At 46.9% G+C, this 20576-nt stretch overlaps 1 non-coding gene across 1 annotated transcript; it reads left to right on the top strand.

Annotated features, from left to right (window-relative positions):
* Nucleotides 1-10174: 10174 nt before the first annotated feature.
* On the top strand, nt 10175-10299 carry LOC114812752. Its single transcript, XR_003760403.1, has one exon. It is a non-coding gene; the product is annotated as a U6atac minor spliceosomal RNA (small nuclear RNA).
* Nucleotides 10300-20576: the final 10277 nt, after the last annotated feature.

Genomic DNA, 20576 nt, shown 5'->3' with positions numbered 1-20576 from the left:
ATCCCTGACCAACAACGGGCTCACAGTCTAAAAGGGGGAGACAGCAAAACAAAAAAAGTAGTCAGGCATCAATACCATCAAAATAGATAAATAGAATCATAGATATATGCACATCATTCATAAAATGAATAGAGTAATAAATAATATAAACATATATACACAAGTGCTGTGGGGATATACACAAGTGCTTATAGGCCATCCACATCAGTTCCTCAAATGGCAGTAGCTTCAATATCCTGCTGTCATCTATTCTTCTCAGACGGTGGCCTAGCTAGCTATGGGGATGAGCAATTTTCAGGCTTCTATACTTAGTAAGCTTTAGAACTTTGTGATCCCATTTTGCGTTTCATGTTAAGGAAAGTAGGTGATGCTGATAAAAGCACTAAAAGAAGTCAAATGTTAAATCCATGGTATATCCAGATCTCTTGGCTTTATAAAAGTTTTACTACTATGGCAGCCCCATACATCTTTAGTTTTCTATAAAGCTTTATGCACACTATTGATACCACATTCTGCCTACTAATCTCCTAAAAGACATGCTGGATTTCTTGATTCAGTTTTCAACTTTTACTCTTGGTGCATTTTTGAGCTCTGTGCTGCCGAAGTAACTGAATTCAGTATTTACTGGTGAAATCCTTTTTGTTTTGTAGGGTATTTTTTAAATAGGTTTCAGGATTGAGAAGCAGCGTGGCTCAGTGGAAAGAGCACGGGCTTTGGAGTCAGGGCTCATGAGTTCGAATCCCAGCTCTGCCACTTGTCAGCTGTGTGACGGTGGGCAAGTCACTTAACTTCTCTGTGCCTCAGTTCCCTCATCTGTAAAATGGGGATTAAGACTGTGAGCCCCACGTGGGACAACCTGATTCCCCTGTCTACCCCAGCGCTTAGAACAGTGCTCGGCACATAGTAAGCGTTTAACAAATACCAACATTATTATTATTAGGATTTCCAAGTGCCAGCTAGTATATGACATGAGTCTTCTTTCATTCATTCATTCATTCAATAGTATTTATTGAGTGCTTACAATGTGCAGAGCATTGTACTAAGCGCTTGGGATGAACAAGTCGGCAACCAGTCCATAGCACTTAACTAATTCTCCAATAAAGATTTCATCATTGTTAGAATTCTTTTATGTATAGGTTTCCAGAGTACAGTCATCAAAATATAGTTGCTCAAGGATAACTGAGTCAAATATTTAGCTGCTCTTAATCTGTCGAACTGGAAGAATTTCTCCAACAAGGAATTGCATGTTCTGCCTGGCTTCCAAGTCTTTGTGTCATCACCTGCAATCAATAATATTTGCTGAATGCATACTGTAGACAGAGTACTCTACTAAGCATTTGAAAAAGTACAATAAAGGTTAAAGACATGATTCCTGCCCTCAGAGAGTTTACAGTCTATCCAGGGAAGCAGTCATTAAAATAAATTACTACTAGGAGAAAATTGTAGAATATGTAGGTATGGATTATCAGTGCTTTGGGAGATTATGAGTTCTTAAAAATAATAAGGGTAGTATTGTTAAGGGTTACTATGTGCAAAGTACTGTATTCAAGTAAATAAAAGATAATCAGGCCAGACAGGTCCCTGTTCCACATAAGACTCACAGTCAAAAAGTAGGAGAGAATGGGTATTTAATTTAATTTACATATCAGGAAAGTGAGACCCAGAGAAGTAAAGTGACTTGACCGAGGACACACAGCAGGCAAACAGAATTAGAAAGGTCCATGCTCTTTCCCCTAGGCCAAGAAGTACTGAAGTGGTAACTGTGGGGGATAGAAGGTGGGGTGGTTAGAAGTTAATTGGAAAAGGCTTCCTAAAGACAATGTGATTTTGAAAGGGCTTTGAAGTTAGGGAAAACTGTGGCCTGTCATTTATAAAACGTGAGGAAGATCCACGCTCGTTGTGGGCAGGGAATGTGCCTGTTCGTTGTTGAATTGTACTCGTCAAGCTCTTAGTACAGTAGTCTGCCCACAGTAAGCGCCCAAAAGTATGATTGAATGGATGAATGAATCAATCAATCAGTGAGCACTTACTATGTGCAGAGCACTGTATTAAGCGCTTGGGCGAGTACACTAAAACAGAACTAGCAGATACTTTCTGTGCCCATAACGAGCTTACAGTCTAGGGGAGATACAGATATTAATTTGAATAAATAATTCATAATGTATAATTTCAAAATGTGTACATAAGTGCTGAGGGGTTGAGGATGGGGAGAATATCACTTATCCAAAGGTCTCAGATCCAACTGCATAGATGAGGGATGCAGAAGGGAAAGCCAACTGGGGAAAAGAAGGCACAACTGGGGAAGGCCTCTTGGCTAAGTTGTGACCTTAATAATGCTTTGAAGATGGAGAGAATGGCGGGTCTGGCACATTTCAACGGGGAGGGAGTTCCAGGCTAGGGGGAGGACATGGGTAAGGGGTCGGTGGCGAGATAGACGAAATCAGTTGCCTCCTCTCCCACACTCCTCCTGGTAAGTCTGTACTATTCCCCCTCAGAGACCTCCTATCTCAACCTCCATCCATCTCTCTCAGCGCATCTCACCTCACCTAGCCTCCATACTCATTCTACCAACTCTTGGTGACCAAATAGGTGCTCTCAACTCCACCCTCTCTACTCAACTCAACTCACTCGCTCCCTTATCCCTTCGTCGCTCTCGCACCACTAACCCACAGCCCTGGATCACTTCCACTGTCCGCCTCCTTCTTTCTTATGCTCAAGCCGCTGAATGCTGCTGCAGGAATCTAAACATCAAGCCAAGCTGGTCCACTTCAAGTTTGTCCTTTCTTGCCTTAACTCCACCCTCTCCTCTGCCTGGCAAAACTACTTCTCTTCTCTTTTTGACATCAATGCCCATCACCTTCATCAGTTGTTCTGGACATTTAACTCCCTCTTCAGGCCCCCTGTCCCTCCCTCTCCCCCATTCCTTCCCCCCAGTGATCTGGCCACCTACTTCTTTAGGAAAATTAACGCCATCAGCTCTGAGCTCCCCAAAATCGCCCCTCCCCCTCATCCATTCCCCCTCCTCTTGTCCCCCTTTTCAATTTTCTCATCCTTCCCAGCAGTATCTTCAGAGGAGATCTCCTTCCTCCTTTCAAGTGCCACCCCCTCCACTTGAGCACTGGACCCCATTCCCTCTCACCTTCCCTTCTCCCCTCCTTAACTTCCATCTTCACCCTCTCAGTCTCCAATGGCTTCTTCCCCTCTGCCTTCAAACATGCCCCCATCTCCCACATCCTAAAAAACCTTCCCTTGACCCCAAAGCCTCCTCCATTTATCAACCATCTCCCTCCTACTCCTCCTTTCCAAACTCCTGGAGTGAGTCATCTACACTCACTCCCTTGGTGAACTCATTCGCTTCCACAGCTTCAACTATCAACTCTATGCGGATGACACCCAAATCTATATCTCCTTCCCTATTCTCTCTCCCTCCCTCCAGGCTCGCATCTCCTCTTGCCTTCAGGACATCTCTTCTACTTGGATGTCCGCCCACCACCTAAAACTCAAACATGTCCAAGACAGAGTTCCTTTTCTTCCCTCCCAAACCCTTGCCTCTCCCTGACATTCCCGTCTCTGTGGACGGCACTGCCATCCTTCCCATCTCAGAAGCCCGCAACCTTGGTTTCATCCTAGACTCCGCTCTCTCATTCACCCCACATATCCAATCCGTCACCAAATCCTGCCAGTCTCAACTTCACAACATTGCCAAGATCCGCCCTTTCCTCTCCATCCAAACCTTTACCACGTTAGTACAGTCACTCATCCTATCCCAACTGGATTACTGCATCAGCCTCCTTTCTCACCTCCCAACCTCCCATCTCTCCCGACTTTTGTCCATACTTCAATCTGCTGCCCAGATTATCTTTCTACAGAAACGTTCAGGGCATGTGACCCCCCTCCTCAAAAATCTCCAGTGGTTGCCTATCAACCTCCATATCAAACAGAAACTCCTCACTATTGGCTTCAGAGTTCTCCATCACCTTGCCCCTTCTTACCTCACCTCCCTTCTCTCCTTCTACATCCCAGCCCACACACTCTGCTCCTCCGATGCTAACCTTCTCCCTGTGCTTCTTTTTCGCCTGTTCCACCATCGACCCCTGGTCCAAGTCCTACCTCTGGCCTGGAACACCCTCCCTCCTCAAATCCACCAATCACACTTCCCCCCCTTCAAGGCCCTAATGAAGCCTCACCTCTTCCAAGAGGCCTTCCCAGACTAAGCACCTCCCTTTTCCCTCAGCTTGCCCTCCCCTGCCCATAGCCCCAGCTCACTTCCTTTGCTCTACCCACCTCTCTCTGCCCCACAGCCTTGTGGATATTGTACATAACTATAATTCTGTTTATTTATACTGATGCCTGTTTACTTGTTTTGATGTGTATATATCTATAATTCTATGTATTTATATTGACTTCTGTTTACCTGTTTTGATGCCTGTCTCCCCCCTTCTAGACTGTAATCCCGGTGTGGGCAAGGATTGTCTCCCTTTATTGCTGAATTGTACTTTCCAAGCGCTTTGTACAGTGATTTGCACACAGCAAGTGCTCAATAAATACAACTGAATGAATGAATCAGGGCACAGTGAGTAAATTGGAGCTAGAAGGGTGGAGAGTATGGGCTGGGCTGTAGTAGGAGATCGATGAAGTGAGGTAGGATGGGGTGAGCTGACTGAGTCCTTTAAGCTGGTGGTAAGGAGTTTCTTTTTGATTCAGAGATGGATGGACAGTCTTTAGAGGTTCTTGAGGAGTGGGAAGATAAAGACTGAATGTTCTTGTTGAAAAATGATTCGTGCAGCAGAGTGAAGTACGGACTGGAGTGAGGAAAGACAGGAGGCCGGGAGGTCGGCAAGGAGGCAGATGCGACAGCCAAGGCGGGATGGGTTAAGTGCTTGAATCAGCATGGTAGTAGCCTGAATGGAGAGAAAAGGGTGGAGTGTTTTTCATGGTATTTGTTAAGCGTTTACTGTGTGCCAGGCAGTGTATAAAAAGAAACAGCGTGGCTCAGTGGAAAGAGCCCGGGCTTGGGAGTCAGAGGTCATGGGTTCCAATCCCGGCTCTGCCACTTGTCAGCTGTGTGACTTTGGGCAAATCACTTAACTTCTCGGTGCCTCAGTTACCTCATCTGTAAAATGGGGATTAACCGTGAGCCTCATGTGGGACAACCTGATTACCCTGTATCTACCCAGAGGTCATGGGTTCAAACCCCGGCTCTGCCACTTGCCAGCTGTGTGACTTTGGGCAAGTCACTTAACTTCTCGGTGCCTCAGTTCCCTCATCTGTAAAAAATGGGGATTAAGACTGTGAGCCCCACGTGGGACAACCTGATTCCCCTGTGTCTACCCCAGCGCTTAGAACAGTGCTCGGCACATAGTAAGCGCTTAACAAATACCAACATTATTATTACCCCAGCACTTAGAACAGGGCTCTGCCCATAGTAAGAGCTTAGCAAATACCAACATCATCATTATTATTATTATTATTATTATTAAACTCTGGGGTAGATAGAAGTTTATCAGGTTGGACACAGTCCCTGTCCTACAGGGGGCTCACAGTCTTTATTCCCCATTTTACAAATGAGGGAACCGAGGCACAGAGAAGTTAAGTGGCTTGCCCAAGGTGGGTGCCTATCAACCTCCGCTCCAAACAAAAACTCCTCACTCTAGGCTTCAAGGCTCTCCATCACCTTGCCCCTTCTTACCTCTCCTCCCTTCTCTCTTTCTACCACCCACCCCGCACACTCCGCTCCTCCGCCGCCCACCTCCTCACTGTCCCTCGGTCTCGCCCATCCCGCCATCGACCCCCGGGCCAAGTCCTCCCGCGGTCCCGGAACGCCCTCCCTCCTCACCTCCGCCAAACTGATTCTCTTTCCCTCTTCAAAACCCTACTTAAAACTCACCTCCTCCAAGAGGCCTTCCCAGACTGAGCCCCTCTTCTCCCTCTACTCCCTCTGCCACCCCCCTTTACCTCTCCGCAGCTAAACCCTCTTTTTCCCCTTTTCCCTCTGCTCCTCCACCTCTCCCTTCCCATCCCCACAGCACTGTACTTGTCCGCTCAACTGTATATATTTTCATTACCCTATTTATTTTGTTAATGAATTGTACATTGCCTCGATTCTATTTAGTTGCCATTGTTTTTACGAGATGTTCTTCCCCTCGACTCTATTTATTGCCATTGTTCTCGTCTGTCCATCTCCCCCGATTAGACCGTAAGCCCGTCAAACGGGAGGGACCGTCTCTATCTGTTGCCGACTTGTTCATCCAAAGCGCTTAGTACAGTGCTCTGCACATAATAAGTGCTCAATAAATACTATTGAATGAATGAATGAATAACTGACAAGTGGCAAAGTCGGGATTAGAATCCAGGTCCATGCTCTATCCATATGGCCATGCTGCTTCTCATGGCCTTTTCAACATTTTAGCAATGTTGTGAAGGTAGAATTGACAGGATTTGGTGACAGACTGAATACATGGACGGAATGAGAGATGAGTTGAGGAGAATGCCAAGGATAAGGGCTTGTGAGATAGGGAGGCTAGTGGTGTTGTCTACAATGATGGGACAAGTTGTCTGCTGTGTGACATTGGGCAAGTCATTTCACTACCCTGTGCCTCAGTTACCGCATCTGTAAAATAGGGATTGAGACTGTGAGCCCCACTTGGGGCAGGGACTGTGTCCAATCCGATTTGCTGGCACATGGTAAGTACCTAACAAATACCATTACTATTGTAATTATTACTATTATTAATAATAATGGCAATAATAATAAAAACTGGGAGAGGGCAGGATTTAGGTGGGAAGATAAGGAGTTCAGTTTTGGACACGCACAGTTTGGTGTGTCGACTGGACACGCAGGCAGAGATTTCCTGAAGGCAGGAGGAAATGCAAGATGGCCGAGTAGGAGAGAGATTAGGGCTGGAGATGTAGATTTGAGAATCATTTGCATAGAGATGGTTATTGAAGCCATGGGAGCTAATAAGTTCTCCAAAGGAGCGGGTATAGATGGAGAATAGAAGGAGACCTAGAACTGAACCTTGAGGGACACCCCCCCCCCCCCACCATTGTCAGAAGGTGGGAGGCAAAAGAGGAGCCAGTAGAAGAGACTGGGACAGAGCGGTTGGAGAGAGAGAAGAACTACGAGAGGACATTGAATCCAAGTTTGGAAAAAGTTTTAAGAAGAAGGAAGTGGTCTACAGTGTCAAAGACACCTAAAAGGCCTAAAAGGATTAGGCTAGAGTAGAGGACATATGATTTGGTGAGAAAAAGGTCATTGGTGTCCTTAGGCCTGTTTTTTTGGAACGAAGGGGATGGAAGCCAGAATGGAGGCGATCTTGGAGAGAATTGGAGGAGAGGAAGTAGAGACAGCTGATGCAAGCAATTCTATATGATTTAGTGGAAAGAGCATGGGCTTGGGAGTAAAAGGTCTTGGGTTCTAATTGTGCCTCTGCTACTTATCAGCTGTGTGACTTTGGGCAAGTCACTTAACGTCTCTGTGCCTCAGTTACCTCATCTGTAAAATGGGGATTAAGTCTGTGAGCCCCACGTGGGACAACCTGATTACCTCGTATCCACCCCAGCGCTTAGAACATTGCTTGGCACATAGTAAGCGCTTAACAAATATTATTAATATTATTGATAATAATAATAATTTTTGAAGAGAAATGATAGGAGGGACAGGAACAATAAATGGATGGAACCATGGGGTCAAATTTGAGTTAGGATAGGGGCTACCTAAACAAAAAGCAGCATGACTCACTGGATAGAGCACGGGCCTTGATGGCAGGTCATGGGTTCTAATCCCGGCTGTGCCACTTGTCTGCTCTGTGACCTTGGGAGAGTCACTCCACATCTCTATGCCTCACTTACTTATCTGTAAAATGGAGATTGAGACTGTGAGGCCAATGTGGGACAGGGACTGTGTCCAACCCAATTTGTTTGTATCCACTCTAGTGCTTAGTATAGGGCTTGGCACAAAGGCAGTGCTTAATGAATACAATTATTATAATTATTATTATTTAAAATAATATTATTGAAAGCAGTGGGGATGAAGCCACTAGAAAGTAAACAGTTCAAGATGGCAGTCTAGAAGGGAAGGAGAGAGGGGGCAAGTGTTTTTAAAAGGTATGAAGAGCTGAGGTCAGCAGCGTAGGTGGATGGGGTAAAGAGAATTACTCTAAGGAATAGAGGGAGAGCCCAAGAGTGTGGAAGAGGGGGTGCTGATTGGAAAGAAGCAGGGAAGATTTTTGGGAGATCACGCCTGAGGGTTTCAATTTTGTTGATAAAGTATGTGGCCAGGTCACTAGTGGAAAGAGATGGTGGAGGCAAGGGGATAGGAGACTTAAGGAGGAATTTAAATGTTCATTCATTCAGTAGTATTTATTCAGCGCTTACTATGTGCAGAGCACTGTACTTCAGTAGTATTTATTCAGCGCTTACTATGTGCAGAGCACTGTACTAAGCGCTTGGAATGTACAATTCGGCAACAGATAGAGACAATCCCTGCCCACTGATGGACTCACAGTCTAATGGGGGGAGACAGGCGGCCAAAAACAAGACCACTTAATCACGCTAAATAGAATCAAAGGTAATAATGTTGGTATTTGTTAAGCGCTTACTATGTGCAGAGCACTGTTCTAAGCACTGGGGTAGACACAGAGGGGAATCGGGTTGTCCCACATGGGGCTCACAGTCTTAATCCCCATTTTCCAGATGAGGTAACTGAGGCACAGAGAAGTTAAGTGACTTGCCCACAGTCACACAGCTGACGTGGCAGAGCTGGGATTCGAACTCATGACCCCTGACTCCAAAGCCCGTGCTCTTTCCACTGAGCCACGCTGCTTCTCTGTGGGATGTACACCTCATTAACAAAATAAATAGGGTAATTTGTACTATTATGTAGTTTAGTATGGTGCTCTGCACACAGAAAGCATTCCATAATAATAATATTGGTATTTGTTAAGTGCTTACTATGTGCAGGGCACTGTTCTAAGAGCTGGGGTAGATATGGGGTAATCAAGTTGCCTCACGTGAGGCTCACAGTTGGTCCCCATTTTACAGATGAGGTAAATGAGGCACAGAGAAGTTAAGTGATTTGCCCACAGTCACAATAGCTACCATTGATTGATATGATAGAAAATAAGGTATTTGACCTTAATAATAATAATAATGTTGATATCAATTAAGCGCTTACTATGTGCCGAGCACTATTCTAAGCGCTGGGGTAGATACAGGGTCATCAGGTTGTCCCACGTGAGGCTCACAGTTAATCCCCATTTTCCAGATGAGGTAACTGAGGCCCAGAGAAGTGAAGTGACTTGCCCACAGTCACACAGCTGACAAGTGGCAGATCCGGGATTCGACTTCATGACCTCTGACTCCCAAGCCCGGGCTCGTTCCACTGAGCCACGCTGCTTCTCTTGGGACACAATCCCCCATTTCAAACATTGTTCCTATGGGAAGATTGTTTCCAACCTGAAGTATTTCACCTTAAATTAGAGTTTCCGGAAAACATCGGCCTTGCGAATTCCTCCTGTAACCGTAATTTCAGGAAGGAGCGAAGGGTATCCTGTTCCACTAGATGGCATGATTGAACTACAGACCTTTCTTGCTCCGTGACATCTTCCCTAGGTTGGCGAGCCCAGCAGAAATCCCACAAAACCAAAAGATATCACTTAGAGGAGATCATGTGACTTCAGCCTGAGAGGTTACATGATACTCCTGCCTTGTTTTTGTCCATTCCCGGAAAGTTCCTGGATTTCTGCTACACACTTGTCCTTGGGCTGACGTAAAACAGGAGCAGCGGGGCCTGCTGGAAAGAGGCCCAGGAGTCAGAGGTCCTGGGTTCTGTTCCCAGCTCTGTTTGAACTTGGGCGAGTCACTTCACTTCTCTGTGGCCCAGTTTACTCATCTGTAAAATGGGGATTAATAATAATGTTGGTATTCGTTAAGCGCTAACTCTGTTCTAAGCGCTGGGGTAGATACAGGGTAATCAGGTTGCCCCACATGAGACTCACAGTTAATCCTCATTTTACAGATGAGGTAACTGAGGCACAGAGAAAGTTAAGTGACTCGCCCACGGTCACACAGCTGACAAGTGGCAGAGTCGGGATTCAAACCCATGATCTCTGACTCTCAAGCCCGGGCTCTTTCCACTGAGCCGTAGGTGGGGTGGGGACGGTGTCCAACTGCTGTGTTGTATGAAAGGAGAGAAGGTTAGCACTCCCTTTGAGAAGGATGGAAGAGGTCCTAGTGGCCTTTGCAACACACATATGGTTAATAATAATAATGTTGGCATTTGTTAAGCGCTTACTTTGTGCAGGACACTGTTCTAAGCGCTAGGGTAGATACAGGGTCATCAGGTTGTCCCACGTGAGGCTCACAGTTAATCCCCATTTTACAGATGAGGTAACTGAGGCACCGAGAAGTGAAGTGACTCACCCATAGTCACACAGCTGACAAGTGGCAGAGCCAGAATTTGAACCCATGACCTCTGACTCCCAAGTCCAGGCTCTTTCCACTGAGCCACGCTGGTTAAGGCATTGCCACCTACTTCATGGCATCTAACCAAGTTTTTCTTATTTGCATATATTTTTATTAGCCTATTTATTTTGTTAATAAGGTGTCCATCCCCTTGATTCTATTTATCGTGATTATGTTGTCTTGTTTTTGTCCGTCTGTCTCCCCAGATTAGACTGTGAGCCCGTCATTGGGCAGGGATGGTCTCTATCTGTTGCCGAATTGTACATTCCAAGTGCTTAGTACAGTCCTCTCCACATAGTAAGCGCTCAATAAATACTATTGATTGAATGAATGAATGAATTATCTTGTATTAATTCAATCATTCAATAGTATTTATTGAGCGCTTACTATGTGCAGAGCACTGTACTAAGCGCTTGGGATGAACAAGTCGGCAACAGATAGAGACAGTCCCTGCCGTTTGACGGGCTTACGGTCTAATCAGGGGAGATGGGCAGACAAGAACGATGGCAATAAATAGAATCAAGGGGATGAACATCTCATTAAAACAATAACAAATATATAGAATCAAGGTGATGTGCATCTCATTAACAAAACAAATAGGGTAATGAAAATATATACAGTTGAGCGGACGAGTACAGTGCCGTGGGGATGGGAAGGGAGAGGTGGAGGAGCAGAGGGAAAAGGGGAAAAAGAGGGTTTAGCTGCGGAGAGGTAAAGGGGGGGTGGCAGAGGAAGTAGAGGGAGAAGAGGAGCTCAGTCTGGGAAGGCCTCTTGGAGGAGGTGAGTTTTAAGTAGGGATTTGAAGAGGGAAAGAGAATCAGTTTGGCGGAGGTGAGGAGGGAGGGCTTTCCGGGACCACGGGGGGACGTGACCCAGGGGTCGACGGCAGGATAGGTGAGACCGAGGGACGGCGAGGAGGTGGGCAGCAGAGGAGCGGAGCGTGCGGGGTGGGCGGTAGAAAGAGAGAAGGGAGGAGAGGTAGGAAGGGGCAAGGTGATGGAGAGCCTCGAAGCCTAGAGTGAGGAGTTTTTGTTTGGAGCGGAGGTTGATAGGCAACCACTGGAGTTGTTTAAGAAGGGGAGTGATATGCCCAGATCGTTTCTGCAGGAAGATGAGCCGGGCAGCGGAGTGAAGAATAGACCGGAGCGGGGCGAGAGAGAAGGAAGGGAGGTCAGAGAGAAGGCTGACACAGTAGTCTAGCCGGGATATAACGAGAGCCCGTAACAGTAAGGTAGCCGTTTGGGTGGAGAGGAAAGGGCGGATCTTGGTGATATTGTAGAGGTGAAACCGGCAGGTCTTGGTAACGGATAGGATCTATCCCAACGCTTAGTATAAGGCCTGCCAAATGGGAAGCACTTAAATACCACCACAAAATTTGTCAGTGCTGTAGGGTTCATCTCTCTGTCCAGACAGATGAGCTTGGCAGATAAACAACTGTTTGACCAGCTGCAGAGGTAAACACTAACCGTGCAATTTGTTTCTACAACCCTACTGTCTATCATCTTGAATATTCTGCCCAGTGTTATACTAACCTGTTTATGCTGTACTTCTACATTTCTTTTTCCTTGTCTGAATAGTATTGAAAACATACGGCTACAGCTCTTACCGGTCCATTTAGTTTCACCTTATTCATTCATTCATTCATTCAATAGTATTTATTGAGCGCTTACTATGTGCAGAGCACTGTACTAAGCGCTTGGGATGAACAAGTCGGCAACAGATAGAGACAGTCCCTGCCCTTTGACGGGCTTACGGTCTAATCGGGGGAGACGGGCAGATGAGAACAATGGCAATAAATAGAGTCGAGGGGAAGAACATCTCGTAAAAACTGATGGCAACTAAATAGAATCGAGGCGATGTACAATTCATTAACAAAATAAATAGGGTAACGAAAATATATACAGTTGAGCGGACGAGTACAGTGCTGTGGGGATGGGAAGGGAGAGGTGGAGGAGCAGAGGGAAAAAGGGAAAATGAGGCTTTAGCTGCGGAGAGGTAAAGGGGGGATGGCAGAGGGAGTAGAGGGGGAAGAGGAGCTCAGTCTGGGAACGCCTCTTGGAGGAGGTGATTTTTAAGTAGGGTTTTGAAGAGGGAAAGAGAATCAGTTTGGCGGAGGTGAGGAGGGAGGGCGTTCCGGGACCGCGGGAGGACGTGACCCGGGGGTCGACGGCGGGATAGGCGAGACCGAGGACGGTGAGGAGGTGGGCGGCAGAGGAGCGGAGCGTGCGGGGTGGGCGGTAGAAAGAGAGAAGGGAGGAGAGGTAGGAAGGGGCAAGGTGATGGAGAGCCTCGAAGCCTAGAGTGAGGAGTTTTTGTTTGGAGCGGAGGTCGATAGGCAACCACTGGAGTTGTTTAAGAAGGGGAGTGACGTGCCCAGATCGTTTCTGCAGGAAGATGAGCCGGGCAGCGGAGTGAAGAATAGACCGGAGCGGGGCGAGAGAGAAGGAAGGGAGGTCAGAGAGAAGGCTGACACAGTAGTCTAGCCGGGATATAACGAGAGCCCGTAATAGTAAGGTAGCCGTTTGGGTGGAGAGGAAAGGGCGGATCTTGGCGATATTGTAGAGGAGAAACCGGCAGGTCTTGGTAACGGATAGGATGTGTGGGGTGAACGAGAGGGACGAGTCAAGGATGACACCGAGATTGCGGGCCCGAGAGACGGGAAGGATGGTCGTGCCATCCACGGTGATAGAGAAGTCTGGGAGCGGACCGGGTTTGGGAGGGAAGATGAGGAGCTCAGTCTTGCTCACGTTGAGTTTTAGGTGGTGGGCCGACATCCAGGTGGAGACGTCCCGGAGGCAGGAGGAGATGCGAGCCTGAAGGGAGGGGGAGAGGACAGGGGCGGAGATGTAGATCTGCGTGTCATCTGCGTAGAGATGGTAGTCAAAGCCGTGAGAGCGAATGAGTTCACCGAGGGAGTGAGTGTAAATGGAGAACGGAAGAGGGCCAAGAACTGACCCTTGAGGAACTCCAACAGTTAAAGGATGGGAGGGGGAGGAGGCTCCAGCGAAGGAGACCGAGAATGATCGGCCAGAGAGGTAAGAGGAGAACCGGGAGAGGACAGAGTCCGTGAAGCCAAGGTGAGATAAGGTATGGAGGAGGAGGGGATGGTCGACAGTGTTAAAGGCAGCAGAGAGGTCAAGGAGGATCAGAATAGAGTAGGAGCCATTGGATTTGGCAAGAAGGAGGTCACGGGTGACCTTAGAGAGAGCAGTCTCAGTAGAGCGGAGGGGACGGAAGCCAGATCGGAGGGGGTCTAGGAGAGAATGGGAGTTAAGGAATTCTAGGCATCGACTGTAGACGACTCGTTCTAGGATTTTGGAAAGGAAGGGTAGTAGGGAGATAGGACGATAACTGGAGGGGGAAGTGGGGTCAAGAGCGGGTTTTTTTTAGGATGGGGGAGACGTGGGCATGTTTGAAGGCAGAGGGGAAGGAGCCCTTGGAGATTGAGTGGTTAAAAATAGAAGTTAAGGAAGGTAGGAGGGCAGGGGCGATGGTTTTAATAAGGTGAGAGGGAATGGGGTCCGAGGCGCAGGTGGAGGGGGTGGCACTTGCGAGGAGGGAGGAGATCTCCTCTGAGGATACTGCAGGGAAGGATGGGAAAGTAGGGGGACATTGTGTCCCCCTGCTCGGGCCCGGGGACAATGTGCTCCCCAACCGCTCCCCCACTCCGCCCGAGGTGGCCATTTTGGGAAGCCCCCACTCTGCCTGAGGTGGCCATTTTGGGAAGGCCTCACTCCCTCTTCCCTCTTGAGGTGATTCATCTCTCCCGCCCCCGCCCCGGGCGACGACGTCCTTGTTCTCACCATGTTACCTTACCTTAGCCGCCGCCCACGGCCGCCACCCACCCCGGACAACCTCAGGGCCCATTCATGTGAGTTAGGTATCACTTCTCCCCATTTGAAACTATTAAAGACCCTGTGATTTGCAATTAATTGGGGTTTTGAATATACTCAGTAAAGCCGATAAATCTGAGACTTACTCTGCCCTTTGTTGTGTGATAAAATCATTATATTAATTACTGTTATATTTGTTAAGCGCTTACTATGTGCCAAGCACCGTACTAAGGGCTGGGAGAGATACAAGAGCATCAGGTCAGGCACAGCCGGGGCTCACGGTTTAACTCTAGACTGTAAACTTGGCTCTAAACTGTAAGTTCGCTGTGGACAGGGAAAGTGTCTGTTTATTGTTATATTGCAGTCTCCCAACTGCTTAGTACAGTGCTCAGCACACAGTAAGCGCTCAATAATTACAAATGAATGAAGAGGGGGAGGGAGAACATTAATCCTCATTTTACGGATGAGGAAACTGAGGCACTCAAGTATTCCTTGGACCTGTGTGCACTCAGTGAAAGAGCACTGTCATCTGCTCTACCCGATAATGATAGGTTCTCTTGAAAGCAGGCAAGGGAGAACCGTGCACTGGAAAGCACCATCAAACTTTGTCTTGGGCAAAGTGCTTTACAAGAGTTGGGGGGAGGGCGAGGAAGTTGGCATTCCTTTGGTATTAAATGTGGCGTGAGAAGGCCAGAGAGCTCTCTTAGATTGAGTGGGGTGTGTCCCTCCCGCTCCCCATCAACCCCTCAGTCGACTGTCCGTCCAACGTAAATCCCGAGGTCCAGATGTGAGAGGAAGACTTTAAGCTCATTGTGGGTAGGGAATGTGTTTGTTTATTGTTGTATTGTACTCTCCCATGCACTGAGTATGGTGTTCTGCCCACACTAAGCACTCAATAAATTTGATGAAATGAATGAATGAATGCAAAGAGACAGCTGAGGTGGCCATTTGCTTGGTTTTATATTGTGGTGACGATCCGGTTTTCAGCTGCTCTGTCCCCTGTACAGTACAGATATGGCCCATTACACAGTTTGGAAGAGGCATGGAAGTTTACAGGGAGCTGGGAGGGGAATGAAACAGCTCTGAAGCAAGTTAGGGAGTCGAGGGTTGTCCTTAATTTGGGTAGCCTAATACCAAAGTCTACAAATTAGTGTGTATAATGCCACTATATTTCACTGCATGCCCCGCTAGATTGTGAGCTCCATAAGGGCAAAGAGCTTGTCTACTGACTCTTTGGTGATGTACTTTCCCAAGTGTTTGGTACAGTGCCCTGCACACAGGAAGCACTCAGTAAATATCATTGATTAATTGGTTGATTGACGTGACATGAGATGTCACATTCCCTTGTCCAGCATCCAAAAGGGCTGTCAGTGGCCACCCTCCAGACAGCTAAGATGTGTTGGCTCTCCAAGCCACAAGGCCTCCATGTGACTATGGCTTGACCTGTCTGGTAAATGAATGCAGCCCTGAGAACCCCTTAGCAAAGGGAGTCAGAGATTTGCACAGGAAAAGATGCTATCTTTGCCTAAAGAGCCCTTCCCGATAAGGGCAAATTACAGTAGAGAACTACAGTCTTAATAATGATGGCATTTATTAAGCACTTACTACGTGTAAAGCACTGTTCTAAGCACTGGGGGGTAGAAGGTGATCAGGTTGTCCCGGGGGTGCTCACAGTCTTAATCCCCATTTTAAAGATGAGGTAACTGAGGCACGGAGAAGTTAAGTGACTTGCCCAAAGTCACACAGCTGACAAGTAGCGGAGCTGTGACCTTTGACTCCCAAGCCCGTGCTCTTTCCACTGAGCCACGCTGCTTCCCATAGTCTTGTCCATAATTACCAGAGCTGTCACCTCTGAAGAATGAGCACCATGAGGAACACAGAGAGGTTAAAAGAAAACGCTGCCTAAATGTGCGTATTACCATTTGAGCAATCTTCTGACTGAGCGAGTATATGGGGGGAAGAGCTGACTTTTGGAAAGCGTGAGCTGAGCTGTGCCCTAGGCCAGTTTAATAGAATAATAATAATAATAATGGTACTTGTTAAGCACCAAGCTCTGTTCTAAGCACTGGGGTAGATACAAGCTTCTCAGGTGGTCCCACTTGGGGCTCACCATCTTAATCCCCATTTTACAGATGAAGTAACTGAGGCACAGAGAAGTTAAGTGACTTGCCCAAAGTCACACAGCTGACAAGTGGCGGAGACAGGATTAGAACCCACGACCTCTGACTCTAAAGCCCGCACTCTTTCCACTAAGCCACGGTCAGGAAAAGCAGCATCTGGTTAGTTGAAGATCACAGCATCTTTTAGATGGCACATAAAACCACAGGCCGCAACATATGTGAACATTGGAGATTCTGATGTTTTTCATTAGAATGGCGATTGCCCTAAATTACACACCTTCCTTTATAGAAAAGTCTTTCTACAAAGTGGTTTCTGAAGTCCCCGAAAGCCCCAGTTGCTTCTCTCCCAGGTAGCTCCTATCAATCCATCAATCATATTTATTGAGCATGTAGAAAAGTATCAGACACACAGTAAATGCTTACCAAATGCCACAGTTATTATTATTATTACTATGTGTAGAGCATTGTCCTAAGCACTTGGGAGCGTACAGTGTAACAGAGTTGGTAGATACGTTCCGCGTCCACAACGAGTTTACAGTCTAGAGGGGAAGATAGACATTAATAAAAATAAATTTGGGGCGTGTATAAAGTGCTTTGGGGCTGAGGGAGAGGTGAATAAAGGGTGCAAATAAAAGGGTGACAGAGGAGAGAGAGGGAGAAGAGGAAATAAGGGCTTAGTCAAGGAAGGCCTCTTAGAGGAGATGGGCCTTCAGTAAGGCTTTGAAGATGGGGAGAAGGATCACCTATCCTATCCAGCGCCTATCTGGCCCTGATGTAGTTACCTACCCCGGTACACAGTGACCAGGGGTCACTGAACAGCAGTGTTGGGGGAGAGGGAGTGGGAGAGAGGGTTTATCACCCTTCTCAGCTGGCTCACAACCAGACATGAGTAGTCAAAGTTAGAAGCACCACCTCCGCAGTTTACATCTTTATTCCCCCCGCCTCCTCACCCTGCTCTTCTTCACTCTTGGCCGTCCATTTAAGGTCCAGGGAGAGGTAAATCCCCCAAGGGTCAAACTAACTGCCCCACCCATCCCACTTGAGAAGGATTATTGACCTAACGACACATCCTTTTCCAAGCCCTGTCAGCCTAATCATGGAAAAACCAGCGGTTCGGATCTCACTGAACTGCGTCTCTGATGGGGAAAGTTTGGAAGGAAAACATATTGCAGATCTTGGGCCGGCTCCAATTTGGGCTTATTTTTTCTGTGGTATTTGTTAAGTGCTTACTTATGTGCCAAGTGCTGTTCTAAGCCCTGGGGTAATAATAATAATAATAATGTTGGTATTTTTTAAGTGCTTACTATGTGCAGAGAACTGTTCTAAGTGCTGGGGTAGATACAGGGTGATCAGGTTGTCCCACGTGAGGCTCACAGTCTGAATCCCCATTTTACAGATGAGGTAACTGAGGCACAGAGAAGTTATGTGACTTGCCCACAGTCACACAGCTGACAAGTAGCAGATCCTGGATTCGAACCCATGACCTCTGACTCCCAAGCCCGGGCTCTTTCCACTGAGCCACGCTGCAAGGTAATCAGAATGGACATCCCAGACTGATCCGCCCTTTTCCTCTGCTTCTCCTCCCCTCTCCATCCCCCCTACTCCCTCCCTCTGCTCTACCCCCTTCCCCACCCCACAGCACTTGTGTATATTTGTACATATTTATTATTCTATTCATTTTATTAATGATGTGTATAAATCTATAATTCTATTTATCTATTTTGATGCTATTGATGCCTGTCTACTTGTTTTGTTTTGTTGTCTGCCTCCCCCTTCTAGACTGTGAGCCCATTGTTGGGTAGAGATTGTCTCTATAATAATAATATTGGTATTTGTTTAGCACTTAACTATGTGCGGAGCACTGTTCTAAGCGCTGAGGTAGATACAGGGTAATCAGGTTGTCCCACGTGAGGCTCACAATCTGAATCCCCATTTTACAGATGAGGTAACTGAGGCACAGAGATATTAAGTGACTTGCCCACAGTCACGCAGCTGACAAGTGGCAGAGCCAGGATTCGAACCCATGCCCTCTGACTGCCAAGCCCTGGCTCTTTCCACTGAGCCACGCTGCTTCTCTATCTGTTGCCAAGTTATACTTTCCAAACACTTAGTACCGTGCTCTGCACAAAGTAAGTGCTCAATAAACACGATTGACTGAATGAATGAATGACATAGTCCGTGCCTCATATAGGGCTCACAGTCTTAATCCCCATTTTACAGATGAGGTAACTGAAGCACAGAGAAGTGAAGTGACTTGCCCAAGATCACACGGCAGATATGTGGCAGAGCCAGGATTAGAACTCAGTTCCTCTGACTCCCAGAACCATACTCTTTCCTCTAGGCCACAATGCTTCCCTGCTTGAAAGTAAACATCCCAGCCCCGAATCAACTCTCATGTGGTGTTGGCAGAGATGCTTTATTCAACTGCTGTTTCTTTTCTTTGTATGAGCAATAGTTCACAAATGTATTCTATTTCTTCAGGAAAATGCTATGGAAATAGCTGTTTCTGAGCCAATCTGTGAAAATATTTAAACTTCCAATGTTTAAACCCAATGAATATTTACAAATCGATGCCACCTGCTAAAACAGACTGCATTTCAGTAGGAATAAATAGACATTCTTTTCTTCTGGCTGCACAGAAGTTTTTCTCCTTTAGGAGCAGCTTGGCCTGATGGAAAGTGCACGGGCCTGGGAGTCAGAAGATCTGGGCTCTAATCCTGGCTCTGTCACTTGCCTGTTGTGTGATCTTGGGGAAGCAGCGGGGCTCAGTGGAAAGAGCCTGGGCTTCGGAGTCAGAGGTCATGGGTTCGACTACCGGCTCTGCCTCTTGTCAGCTGTGTGACTGTGGGCAAGTCTCTTCACTTCTCTGTGCCTCAGTTACCTCATCTGTAACATGGGGATTAACTGTGAGCCTCACATGAGACAACCTGATTACCCTCTATCTACCCCAGCGCTTAAAACAGTGCTCTGCACCTAGTAAGCGCTTAACAGATACCAACATTATTAAGTCATTTAATTGCTGTGTTCTTCGGTTTCCTCCTCTGTATAACCTCTAAACTGTATGGCCGTCATGAGCAGGTAATGTATTGTATTGTAATAATAATCATAATGTTGGTATTTCTTAAGTGCTTACTATGTGCAGAGCACTGTTCTAAGTGCTGAGGTAGATACGGGGTAATCAGGTTGTCCCTCGTGAGGATCACAGTCTTAATCCCCATTTTACAGATGAGGTAACTGAGGCACAGAGAAGTGAAGTGACTTGCCCACAGTCACACAGCTGACAAGTGGCAGAGCTGGGATTCGAACCCATAATCTCTGACTCCCAAGCCCGTGCTCTTTCCACAGAGCCACGCTGTATTGTACTCTCCCAAGCGCCCAGTGTACTCTCCCAAGTGCATACTACGGTGCTCTGCACGTAGTAAAAACCCAGTAAATAGCATAGGGCAGTGCTCTGCACATAGTAAAAACTCAGTAAATACCACTGATTGATAGATTATAATGGGATTAAATCCCTCCTACAGACAGTGAGGCCCATATGGGTCAGGAACTGTGTTCAGCCTGTTTATCTACCCCAGTGCTTCGTACAGTGCTTGGCACAGAGTAAGTGCACACCAAATACCACAATAATAATAATAGTAATTATCAACAATCAATAATAATATACTGTAAACTCATTGTGGGAAGGGAACGTATCTTCTAACTCTGTTGCATTGTACTGTCAAAGTGCTTAGTACAGTCCTCTGCACACAGTAAGCATTCAATAAGTACCACTGATTGATCGATAAGTATAAAACCCTGTGATGACTTTGAGGGCAGAGCTATGAAGTCCTCTGGGTCCAGATTAGACTTTTAATAATGTTGGTATTTGTAAAGCGCTTACTATGTGCAGAGCACTGTTCTAAGCGCTAGGGGAGATACAGGGTCATCAGGTTGTCCCAAGTGAGGCTCACAGTCTCCATCCCCATTTTACAAATGAGGGAACTGAGGCCCAGAGAAGTAAAGTGACTTGCCCACAGTCACACAGCTGACAGGTGGCAGAGCCGGGATTCGAACCCATGGCCTCTGGCTCCCAAGCCCGGGCTCTTTCCACTGGAGCCACGCTTAGACTTTTCCCACAGTCTCCATGCACTTGGCATCAAGGAGAATCTATTCATCTCCT

This window comes from Ornithorhynchus anatinus, chromosome 5, assembly GCF_004115215.2.
Source record: "Ornithorhynchus anatinus isolate Pmale09 chromosome 5, mOrnAna1.pri.v4, whole genome shotgun sequence".
In the NCBI taxonomy this organism is placed as follows: Eukaryota; Metazoa; Chordata; class Mammalia; order Monotremata; family Ornithorhynchidae; genus Ornithorhynchus; species Ornithorhynchus anatinus.
This window is presented reverse-complemented; position numbering and strand designations above follow the sequence as displayed.